The following is a 4,571-nucleotide window of genomic DNA, read 5'->3' as shown; positions in this document are numbered from 1 at the left end:
CACTAGATTTAAAATTTTTCTTTTAAATGCAACAAGCCTCGCCAAATCTGGTGCAGCGGTTGACGAGAAAGACGAATTCTCCTTTTACATGCATTTAGATAGGAGCACCCGAGCTAAAGCTTCCTCTTAAGTGCAACAGAGTTTGTTCAGTACCTCCACCGGTTGCACGAAGACAGTGCTTCTGCGTGTCACGTGCATAAGAATAGGGCAATCGGCGTTATCCCCAACCTAAATGCTTCCTCTTATTAGCGCCAATGGAAGTCATCCATAACGCTAACACTGCAACATATGATAGTGGAACGGAGGTATTGTTGTCACTTCTGCAAACTCGACTCGACGGTAGTTGAATGAACTCAGCACTGAAGTAATTGGGCGTCATTCGACTTTATACCGAGCGCCCTAATGCTTTAACGTGCGAGTACGTTGTCAAAGTGTTTTTTTTTTACCGTGCGAAACGTAACCATGTCGTGCGGTGGTGGCGACGTTTCCATCACGCACCGATTGACCCTAGCACGTTAGACGGCGAAGACATTCTATGACCATTCGGACTGCCCGTACAAGACCGGTATAAAACGCTCGAAGACGAATCAGGACATAAGTGGCAACGGTGAGGAGGATTATAAGAGCGTAGGGGCTGTCTCTTTTTGTATTTATTCGCAACATACATATGTATCCAGCTGACAATGCAGACGAGGAAAGCATACGGGAAATAACCAGCATTCCTTAATTGAGATAAGATAAAGTTAAATGGAAATAGAAGAAACTACAACTTGCCATCGCGGGAGTCGATCCTATAACCACAACATGGCCCCTGCGACGCTCTAGGGATTTCACAAGTGTACATGACCATCTACCTATATTTTAGTTGCACATCTCAATTGAGGAAACAAACGTATAGGGAAACTAGCGGCTAGTTTTCGCTAAGCTTTTCCTTGGTTTCAAGCTTTTGCGGCTAAATGTCGTTGGTGGCATATCTGGAAGGAAAACAAACGACAGTGGTGACCGCAGCCTGCAACGGAATGCACTCTCTAAGAACGAGTGCAACGCCCTACCAAAATAAACTTTGAGGCGTGCCGTCAATGTTCCACGCGACTGCGCGGGAGATGAACATGCACAGCATCGCGCAGTACACGACACTGTTCAGCGCCAGCTCAGCGAAGAGCTCCCGGTAGGTGTCGCCCCGCACGTGAAGGCGGAAGAAGATGTAGGGCGCGATGAAGTAGCGAAACTCGAGCATCTCGTGCAACGAGGTGGCGGCAAACGCGCAGGCGACGTAAGGCACACGCCACAGAAACTGGGTGTGCTCAAGCCTGCGGAGGACGGCATAGCCCGCGTACACGTAGGCCGGCACCAGGCAGCAGCGGAGCAGCGGGCCCCTGCCCAGGACGCGAGTCCAAACGTGGAAAGTCAGGTGACGGTTGTCCACCAAGGTGAAAGGATGCAGGTACGGGTAGTTCTGGACGGCGAGGACCGAGATAAGCGTTACTGCCGCGTACGAGAGCGGCCTTCGTGCTAGCTCTTCCGGAAGTCGACAATGACCGACGGTCTGAGTAAGTGAGGCGCCGCGTGAAAGAGCGTGAAGACCAAGAAGTACCCCATCTGAGGGGGGTGGAAGCAGACCCGATGATACTGGCGGTCCCCCACGACGATGTCGTCGTTGAAGACGATGAATGCGGCGAAGCAGAGGCCGACGAGAAGGTAACCGAGGCAGTCCCTAAATGCCCCGCGCAGGTCGTCGACCACGATTGTCCAGACGACTCGGAGATGGTCCTTGGGTTGCAGTTCTTGGTGCGACGCCGTCATACGAGGGACGCCATTCTTGTGACTTCCTTGGATCTGTCCTTGAACGCCGTTCCCGTAGTGTTCTTTGCAGCGTTCGCGAAGGCCTTTCCTGCGGTCTCGCGGTATATGTCCCTGAAGTGTGCTTCCACAAACTTCAGAGTTCTTGCAGTCTCCGCCAGGACGTTGTCCTTGGACGTTGTTCTCGCAGTCTCCCGGAAGGTGTTCTTGTTTAGCATTCTTACCCATTCCCGGTATGTGCACTGGCCGGACACCGTTACTGCTGCCTTTTTGATGCCTTTCTAGAACCACGTCCTTGTAAGAGACCTGGAAGCTCACTTCGAACGTGTCCATGACCACGAGACCAGCCGTCATGGCCACCCACAGCACGGAAGACTGCCGGATGAATACGGCCACGGCTCCGAAGGTCGCCGCCAGCCAGTGTCGCCGGTGGAGGTACGACAGGTACATCAGCAGGAGGAAAAAGACGCCTCCCGGGTCGGTGTAGTAAACGTGCGTCAGCGACTGGAGAACGGGGAGGGAGTTGACCGCGGCGCTGACCAGAAGAGGCCTGAGGCGCGAGGATGTCGCCGGGCCGAGCCAACTTGCCGGCGATCGCGTACGCCGCGATGCAGTTGCCCAGCCCCAAGACCACGTTGGTGCAGCGGAGGACGTAAACGGTGCAGAGGTTCGCCGAACTGAAGAAGCCGAGCACGAAGAGCAACGCCACGGACAGGGCGTATAGACTCCCGGCAGCGTGGTGACCTCGTCGTGCCAGTGGCTGTAATTTCCGGCGCAGTAATTTCGCGCCATGGGGACGTGCCAGATCTCGTCCAGGTAGGGCTCCGGCTCAACTCGGTAGACCACGAGCGACACGGCGACCGAGGACAGCGCTACGACCGACAACGTCGCCAAGAAGGCGCCGCGTCGCGTCGCCAGGTTGGACGCCAGGCCTCCGATAGAGAACATCTCTCGCTCGAATCACTGGCTTGCGCGAGACGCATATGACTCGCTTCAGTCGAGGGCGTTTATGTAGGCACGACTGGGTGCCCGGTTGGTGACGCAGGCGAGGTCACCGTTTTCCGACGCCACAGCCGTGGGTCCCGAAAAACAACCCTCGAGAACACAGGTGTGCCGTCTGAGGTGGCACAAAAACATCCACGGTGCATGCAGCAACTGGCTTTTCAGGCAGAAGACACGCGACTAACACGGTTCAAGCTGCTATAAAAAGAAAGGAAAACAAGACGCGCCACAGTCTGGTTTAACATGCTCCTTTAACCATCAGGTTTGCCGCTGTTTTCGACCGAGATGGTGGAAGATAGATAACGGATATGTTGCCTTCACGAGCATGTCGAAAGCAACCTGTGCAGTGCACATGTGGATGGGACCTCACGTACACCCGCCGTGGTTGCTCAGTGGCCATGGTGTTGGGCTGCTGAGCACGAGGTCGCGGGATCGAATCCCGGCCACGGCAGCCGCGTTTCGATGGGGGCGAAATGCGAAAACACCCGTGTACTTAGATTTAGGTGCACGTTAAAGAACCCCAGGTAGTCAAAATTTCCGGAGTCCTCCACTATGGCGTGCCTCATAATCAGAAAGTGGTTTTGGCACGTAAAACCCCATAATTTAATTTTTTGGGGGGACCTAATGTATAGGGCTGCAAAAAAGAATAGTTTGCCTGTTATACGTTCTAGGAGCAACCAACGGCGCAGTAGATTGTCTGCGATGCAATGTAAGACGCAAACAGACAGGGCTTTCATGCGCCCTGAGACAGCGAGCTACCTTAGATTAAACTTGCTTACCATAACGGAAATCGACGAGAGCCAGGGCGGACTGGCAGCGCCCTAAGAAAGCTAGTTTAAAAGGAAATAACGGAATTTACATTTAAAAAGAAGTCGCAGTTTTTTTGTTCTTTAGTTTGCATCGCGTACATTGGAAGGCTGGTGCGCTTATACAACTGTGTGCAGTGAAACAAAAATATCTGAGCCGGAAAAGCGTGGGCACATGCAAACGTTGTACATGCCGACTGCACGGGGCGCATTGCTTCATCTTTTTTTTTTTTCCACAGCGTCCTTGCCTCGTGTCGAATGTTTATGAAAGAGATGAACTATTTTCAGAAGTTTTGAGCTGGAAGAAACAAAAGACGCCATTTTTATTGCCTTTTGCGCGAAATTTGGGAAATTTAGACACGAATTGAAACACCTTAAAAAAAACTCATGTTCCTTACTGCCGCAATAAAAATGAGAGTGCTTTAAATCCGCGCGATCATTACGCAGAGGACGTGCATTGCTGTGTGATAACTGAGAAAGATTGCTCACCTGATAACTGAGAAAAATGGGTTAATTAGTTTCCAAGTCAGTATCGCTCGACACGCTCGCCTTAAGACCGGCCGTGGCTGCTCCCACATTGAAATTTCATTGCATGTAAACGAGCTATCGAGCACGTTTACTTGCGAGCCTGTTGCGAAGCTCGTTGCGAGCGTTTGCAAAGCGAGACCAGTTTTTTTTCTTCACAACTGGCAGAGGGCGAATGTATCTGCAGCGGTCTATAGATAGTTTTCATGTGACGTCACGGACGCACCTCTCACTGCGCTAGTACCCAAAGATGGCGGCCGCGATGACGTCAATGCATTCTATTATCACGCGCACATTGCTTTGTTTATTGACGGTGGCTGCTTTTCATCGGTTTATCACTGTTATCGCTAAGTCGTTCGACATAAGATCGGCCCATCGTGCTGTCACGTTTCTTGATTACACTCCTTCTCGACTAGTACCTAAAGATGGCGGCCGCGA

General features: G+C 52.1%; 1 pseudogene; it reads right to left on the bottom strand.

Moving 5' to 3' along the window:
• Positions 1–973: 973 nt before the first annotated feature.
• On the bottom strand, positions 974–2,930 carry LOC139048520 (dol-P-Glc:Glc(2)Man(9)GlcNAc(2)-PP-Dol alpha-1,2-glucosyltransferase-like; annotated as a pseudogene).
• Between the last annotated feature and the right edge of the window lie 1,641 nt (positions 2,931–4,571).

This window comes from Dermacentor albipictus, chromosome 8, assembly GCF_038994185.2.
Source record: "Dermacentor albipictus isolate Rhodes 1998 colony chromosome 8, USDA_Dalb.pri_finalv2, whole genome shotgun sequence".
Lineage (NCBI taxonomy): Eukaryota > Metazoa > Arthropoda > Arachnida > Ixodida > Ixodidae > Dermacentor > Dermacentor albipictus.
This window is presented reverse-complemented; position numbering and strand designations above follow the sequence as displayed.